Here is an 8196-nt window from a genome sequence, read left to right on the forward strand (position 1 = left end):
TTCACTCCCCAAGCAAGCTGCAACGGCCGGTGCTGTGGCTTTGGGCTGTCCTCGACTGCTTTCCCAGGCCACAAGCAGGGAGCTGGGTGGGAAGTGGAGCTGCCAGGATTAGAACCAGCACCCATATGGGATCCCGGGGCGTTCAAGGTGAGGAATTTTCCTGCTAGGCCACACTGCCGGGCCCCTAATGAAGCTTCTTATCACAGAACAGACACACAAAGAAATGTTCTTAAGCAGTATTTTAAAAATTATCATCTTCTTAATTTTTACCATCTCTCATCTTGCCTTCTCTTCCTTCTACTGATTCTCTCTTGGAAGTTTTCCATTCAAAGGGGAGAAAAGTTTCTGAGCTCCTTGGTCCTACGCTGAGAAATCAGCCATTTGTTCACAGTAAGAGGCAACAATGTGGAAGTAGATGGGCTGAGATCCAGAGCCTGGTGGGTTGGAGTGTCTCTGTCACATCCTGGTTGTGTCTTCTTGTGCAAGATGCTTAACATCTTAGTTTTCTTATTAGAAAAATGCAGCTCTTATTTTTGTCTAGTTCAAAGGGCTCTTATTAAGATAAAGTTGTTCTTATAAAGTATATGGCCCATAAGACATTCTGGATGGATATCAATCATTTATTATGAGTAGTTCATTTTAAAATTGGAAACAGAATTGCTAGAAAAGATATTACTGGCATAAATAAGAGAGCTATCCGGTGACAGAAAGATATTCCCTGCTTTGCTCAAATTAAGCCTTTAAGGTACAAAGCCTAATGAAAACCTTACTTGAGCAATTGCCCAATAGCCAACTCGCTGGGTTATTTTTCCTTCTTTTATAAGAGATTTTTGCTGGGTTGGCTGTTAGTGAGTCATTTCCTCTTGTCTTCTTAGTCACATTTTAAATCACCTGATGGCTCGTGAATCACCTCTACATCCTGTCTTATGTTTCATTCTTCTCCCCTAACTTCTCTGGAGAAACAAATTAAGGAAGAAAAAATACCTGGATCAGCTCACTGAACACACCAGGAAACTCACTACCTTAAGTGCCTTTGCTGAAGCTTCAACTCTCTCCTTCTATGTTATAACAGGTGACTCTAACCTGTTCTCTTCTTCAAAGTCTCTAGTTCAAACCTTGGGTACAGCACTGCTGCTGGTTCAGTGATGCACTTTCTACGCTGAAGACTGGAAAATGTATCCTTAACGAGAAGACGAGGGTTACAAAAAAGCAGGAGAGGAGAAGCAAGGACTGAAAAGCTTGGGATGTCAGTAAAAAGGAAGAAAGAGGATTACCATAGCATAAGGAAAGACAAATGGAGACCATGAAAGAGAATTTAGGGGGACACTATGAAAGAAGAAAAACAGAAAATGAAGATTAGGACAGGTGCAATGCAGCAGTTTGAGCTGCTTCTTGGAGTGACTGCAGCCATTCAGTGTCCCCAGCTCGTTGTAACCACTCTACTCCTGCTGCAGTCATGTCCATGCACCCTCGGAGGCTGCAGATGATAGAAGCCTGCCCAAGATTCGAAAAAAGAAAAATGGGATGGAATCCAGCTATTGCCCATTTGCTCTTAACTGCTTCAGCCACTGGGCATCTGCACAGATGATGGCGTTAGCCAATGCCAAAATAGTGTGCAGCTCTGTATATATATGGAAAAAACATTAGGTGTACAGTGTACATGCACAGATTTATGTCAATTTCTATAGCTGCCATGTAGCATTAAGACTTCCAACCAAAAATTGTGTGACCCTATATGGGAGAATGAAGGAGCTAAAAAGATTATAAAGATATATCCCTCTTTGTTCAAAGCCCAGTCTTTTTGTTGAAGCATCCAGGTGAGCCTTATGCTGGCATAATCAACACCACTTCCAATAAGGCCTTGGTGTCTTATCTCTGCTACACGGTTACAGAGCTGGTCTGTCTCTGATCACATTTTACAGCTTTGCCACTCATCCCAGCTACGTGGTTATCTTCTTGGCATCTTAATTTCCTCATCATTAAAATGAGATAATATTTCCTATCTCACAAAGCTGTCAAGACTAATAAGATAATGCATGGGAAGCATTGGGAACAAGGCCTGAAACATAATAAATGCTCAATGAGGAAAGCTGTAGAGTTTCAAAAATTAACTATGCCTGGGCCAGCGATAGCCACTTCTGCCCAGAAGAAGGGCTCCAAGAAGGCGGTGACCAAGGCGCAGAAGGACGTCAAGAAACGCAGCTGCAGCCCCGAGGAGAGCCACGCGGGCCTATGTGTACAAGGCACTCAAGCAGGAACACTCCAGCACTGGCGTCTTGTCCAAGACCATGGAGATCATGAACTCATTTGTCAAGGACATATTCAAGCGCATAGCCAGCGAGGCGTCGCACCTGTAGCACTGCCACAAGTACTCAGCCATTATGTCGTGAGAGATCCGCACAACCATGCACCTGCTGCTGTCCAGTGAGCTGGCCAGGCACACCGTGTCCAAGGGCAACACAGCTGTCACCAAGTACACCAGCTCTAAGTAGATACAGATAGCAAAAAAAAAAAAAAAAGAGAGAGACTTTTTGCAATGTAATTAGATGTTCAATTGTGCAAAAGGAATTGCTTTCCAGAAGGGGGTTTGTGTATAATATTCATTTATGATTCAATATATAATTATGCAAATAAATTTCAAGCATAATCAATAGTAAAGAAAAACAAATGCTCAAAGAATGTAGCTGTGGCTAGGCTAGTCAGAATATTTGTTCTTTTAATTAGGATCACCAGTAATTGTTGTAGTCAAATTACCAGCATTTATAGTTTCTGTCAACTTTTGAATAACTGACAAATCCAATAATTGCAAAAACTCTCACTAGAGATGCCCAATATATTTGTCACTAATATTGAATGTTACTATCTCACTAAGAAAGTGCTAAAGAAAATTAGATAAAACAAGTTTTTTTGCAACGAGCGCAAATGTGCTGCAAACACCCGAGGGTGGGGGGTGGGTGCTGAGTGGGGAAACCAGCTGCATTTCCTACTGGACTTAGTGATTCTCTTTTAAAATATCCTAGAGGCAAGATCTCTTAGTTTAAAATTCTAGGATTAGGCCTGGCACAGTAGCCTAGTGGCTAAAGTCCTTCCCTTGCATGCACCAGGATCCCATATCCCGGCTGTTCCACTTTCCTTCCCACTTTTTCCCTGTGGCCTGGGAAAGCAGTGGAGGATGGCCCAAAGCCTTGGGACCCTGCACCCTCATGGGAGACCTGGAAGAGGCTCCTGGCTCCTGGCTTTAGGGCATTGTGGCCACTTGAGAAGCAAGGCAGTGAATGGAGGATCTTTCCCTCTGTATCTCCTTCTCTCTGTATATCTGCCTTTCCAGTAGGAATAAATAAATCTTTAAAATTCTAGGACTGGGGAAGACTCGGAAGCTCTCACACTCAATATATTTCCATACACTTCACGGGCAGCTGACTGCACCCAGCTCCGTGTGTGCAGAACTCTCTCCGGTGCCTGAAAATAAACAAAAGGGGCAACTATTCTTGACTATTGAATCAGCATGAATGTTCTCATCTTCTCATCAGATGTTCATGTATTCCAAAGTTTATCACGTCCTGGAAGGTGTTGACCTATTGACCGTGATTTGCTGAGAGGCGGGAGGGACATCTCTGTCGTTTAAGGGAGGCCTGTGCAGAAAGGCTCCCAAAGGCACGCGAGTGACACACAAGGTTATCATCTGCAGGCAATGGGACCCAGTCTTCTGCATCTCCTATCCAACCCCTCCCCCTCCATAAAATATCTCACATGAAACTTCCAGAATAATGAAGTTCAGTAAGCACAGCGACGCTTGTGTAGCCAAGCCGCTGTTAGCAGCTAGTCAGACACCTGACGGTGCCTTGCTTCCTGTGACTTGAAGACTGATGAACTGGAGTGCTTTTCTTCTCGCCATCATTTGATACTGTCCTGTTAGAGCCAGTGGGGCAGAAAGGAGAATTCATCTTGATGAAATGGAAGACACGGTATATGATATTTTAGACAAGGTAATGAACTATATCAGAGGTCTTAGTTTTACCACTAACCATGGCTTTGTCACTTAAAAAATGAAACTGTTGCACAGCAATACTTTCCAATAAGTTTTTGCACATACCACCTCTCAGAGGCACCTCCACGATGTGAAGGGACACTTAACCTAGCCTACACGTATTAAATATGAAGCATTTCTATAAGATAAAATGTTTGTCCCAGGGCTGGACAGATGCTTGGTTTGTTAGTTGAGAGACTGATGTGAACATTTGTATTCCACTCTGTAATACTTGGCTTCAATTCCCCATCCCAGCTTCTGATCTTGCTGCTGTGGACTTGAGAGGCAGCAGTGATATCTGACGTCATTGCTGGGTCCCTGTCACCCATGTGGGAAGCCTGGATTGAATTCCTGGCCACTGTAGTTATTTGGGGAGTGACCCAGCAAAATAAGAAAGCTCCCTGTCTCAATTTCTCTCTCCTCTCTCTCTCTTTCTCTCTCTCTATCTCTCTCTAATAAGAAACCAGGAAAAAAATTTACATATATCTTAGGGCCTGGTGTGGTAGCCTAGTGGCTAAAGTCCTTGCCTTGCACTCACTGGTATCCCATATGGATGCCACTTCTAATCCTGGCAGCCCCTCTTCCCATGCAGCTCCCTGCTTGTGTCCTGGAAAAGCAGCGGAGGTTGGCCCAAAGCCTTGAGATTCTGCACCCATGTGGGATACCTAGAAGAAGCTCCTGGTTCCTGGCTTTGGATCTTCTCAGCTCTGGCCATTGCGGCTACTTGGGGAGCGAATCAGCAGATGGAAGATCTTCCTCGCTGTCTCTCTTGCTCTCTGTATATCTGACTTCCCAATAAAAGAAATAAACCTTAATATATATATAATATACACACATACATACATTAAGCATATATATATTTATACTAACAATACTAATACTAACTATACTAATTAGCAAAGAATCTAAAATTTTGAGGAAGAGAGGCCTTTAGTTGAATATTAGTATGTCACTTCTTGGGACTGCCAACATTCCATGTGAGAGAATATGGAATCATGTCCTGGTTGTTCCAACAATTCCAGATTCCCAAAGTACACCATGGGGGCGGGGCACCAGTGATGCCTCAATTACTCGGGTCCTTTCTACTTGCACAAAAGGCTGGAACTGAGTTCCCAGCTTTTCAGCATTGGGGAGTAAACAAGCAGATACACGATCTTTGCAGCTCTCTTTTCCTGTCTTTAAAATACAATAAATACACTGGAAACTTTTAAATAATAAATGAAATCTTGATGAGCTACTGCGGATGGCCACACAGCCTATTGTCAAGCCTAGCCACTGAGTTACTTTTGCTGCTCTGCTTTCACTTTCCTTCTCTTTTGATTAGGAGCATGGAAGCTCTCAGGCAATATAAGTTAGATTTGTTCAAATATACTTTTCTCTTGCCTAGGAATGATTTTCACTTCACCCTTGAGATTACACTATTGGAAACTTAAACTTGATGATTTAAAGTGTCACAGGTTCTTTCAGATATTGCCACCATCTCGTCTGTTTTAGAAATCTATTCCATGTTTTTCCACTTTCCTTTTTTGTTTTTCTCCAAAAAAAATCACTTGAGGAAAGGCTCTGTTTGTGCCTCAAGCATCAGGTCAGGGATAACTATGGGCAGTGCCATCCTCAGTGCCCACTGGCCACCATGAAGTGTTCTGTTCCTGAATGGCTGTCCAGGCTTGGCGACCATGTCTTGTCACAGCCTACAGTCATCAACTGGTAATATACTTTCCCTCTTTAATATTGCTGGGCTCCACTTATCTCTGGCAATGAGCACATGTGAATCACAGAGAGGCTGTCATTGGGCATATTAGCAGACTCTTCCCACATCCATGGCTGATCTGTCACTCGGGCATGATATAGGACATGGGTGGGGACTGCTACATGCTGGATGGTTTGTAGACTACATCTGTGAAGATTCACCAGGATTCCGTGAGCTCTAGGATTCCCATCCTCTTGACCAAGTTTTCGTTTGCCCTCCCTTAGAGATTTAGACTCTGCCTTTTCTGGCAATAGCTACAGCTCCAGGAAGGCCACCCCAGACTACTCTCTTCCTACCAGATGATCCAACTTTCACCTCCTAACTTTAAGCAATCAAAACAAACAAACAAAAAAAAACCAAACAAAAGCAGTATTCCCATTTGCTGGTTTGCTTCCAGATACCCACAAAAGATAAGAACCAAAGTCGGGGGCCTGGAACTCATTCCAGATCTCCCACAGGAAAGACAAGAACCCAATTATTGGACTCGTTATTACTGCACATCCCAGGATGTGCGTCAGAAGAAATTGGAGCCTGGAATGAAGCCGGGGCATCCTCACTCTATCAGGGAACTGCCCCATATGAAGGACCTCAGGATATTAGCCGGGATTGCCTGAGTACGTCTACAGTAATCACAGCATTCTTCCTGAGAAGGTAGGAGATCAAAGCTATGATAGGAGATGTGCGACAGGAATAATCATGAGCTCAGTCTACATGGATTCTACATATTTCCACTAGATTTCCAGAAGAATCTCAGTGGGAGATCACTTATTTGATAAGCTATAAGTGGTAAAAATGAGAAACAATTTAAAATATATTAAAAAGGTATTTTTTAAAAATCATTCCTTTAGAGAAAGATACCTTCACTTCAAGGAAGCCCTATGTTTTTGATTGGACCACATGAACTTCCGCTCTCCGTAAGATTAAAACAAATCAAATCTCAGCAAAATTTTGCTTTATTTGACCTAACAAGTCAATTATTTTACTTGTTTAATTCCATAGCCACAATACTGCAGAAATGTAAGATGCTAATTATGTTCTCACAAAAAACACATTCTTGAGTGAATATCCTCTTCCAATGTACTTTAAAATTTGGAATAGAATGATTGCTATTATTTTATATACTAATCCATTGAATTTCAAAGATAGTGTATCTATATATAGATAGATAGATATATTCTTAAAGTATTTTTACACACAAATTGCTGTCAGCTTAGAACACCCTGCATATATTTACATCCCAAATTGGTGTCACTTTTATCATGTATTACCATAGTAGAATGTTTCTTCTGTAGTGAATTTTTAAAAAGAGCAAAAACTGGGTGTTCTTAAGCAAGCCGACTTTGACAAGCTGCTCTGCAAAGCTTGAGTGCCTGTTTTTGATTAATTCAGGTAACTATAATTATCTAAAAAGCATTCCAGAAATAGCCAATTTCAATTCAATTCAGGTCATTCCTTCAAATCGTCATGCTTGGAGTCACTGGTTAAAATAGCAGCCTCTGTATGTTTGGAAACTGCGGCCCTGAGTTCAGTAACAGACATAAAATGAAAAACACCCGTAAAAATTAAATTTGGAGACCCAAGTGTATGCACGGCCTATCTGTCCATCAGGAGGCAGCAGCCATCACTGACCCAGAGAAGAGAAGGGTTCTGAGACAAACCCGTACCACTATGTCTAATTTTTCACTTTCTCTCTAAATCAGGTTAAAGATAAAGAACTTAGATTGTGTTATTTTGGCTCATTTGGGAAGCATACATACTGAAAACATAGAGCAATGGATTTTTTTTTCTTTGACAGGAAGAGACTCAACAAAGTTGGGATTCAGAAAAAGGAAAAAGCTCTGCAGAATATGGAATGATTTGTCTTATGAAGAGGGTAGATTTGTACCCTAAAGGAAGTGTCCGGTCAACCCTGCTTTTCCTGCTAGACCAATACCAGAATCATTGAAAATGAAGTGAGTGACGTGTTTCCCCTAGATGTTTAGGAAGCATCCAAGATATCTTCTATTCTTAGATTCACAAAGTAGGACGTCAAATTGTCAATATTTTGGCCTTAAATTTTTTTTTCTGAAAAGATGTTCTTCATTTGAGGACAATAGAAAACAGTTCATAGAACTTTTAGACTGTTTGTTTTCCAAGCCGTCATCACTCATCTCTCTTATACAATTACGTCTGTACTCCTATTCCATTTGTTCTAAGATTGGCCTTTTTTTCTCTTAGGTTCAAACCTCCAAATCCATTAAAAATTGAAAATTAAGAAAGGATAATATTCTTCAATGTGTTTTTGTATTCTTACTGGTATATCAAAGTTTTAGTGCAAATAATTCTTTTTGAGGATTAGGAAGCATCTCTTAAGTTATTTCATTTTTTGAATCCAAACAAAATGCTTTTGTCTGTTTCTCCTTAAACAGTAACATTGGTA

The 8196-nt window shown here is 41.4% G+C and overlaps 1 pseudogene; it reads left to right on the forward strand.

The window, feature by feature from the left end:
* Positions 1-2113: 2113 nt before the first annotated feature.
* On the forward strand, positions 2114-2502 carry LOC121147141 (annotated as a pseudogene).
* The last annotated feature ends 5694 nt before the right edge of the window (positions 2503-8196 follow it).

This window comes from Ochotona curzoniae, unplaced genomic scaffold (genome assembly GCF_017591425.1).
Source record: "Ochotona curzoniae isolate NIBS_2020 unplaced genomic scaffold, NIBS_Ocur_1.0 scaffold_4506, whole genome shotgun sequence".
Lineage (NCBI taxonomy): Eukaryota > Metazoa > Chordata > Mammalia > Lagomorpha > Ochotonidae > Ochotona > Ochotona curzoniae.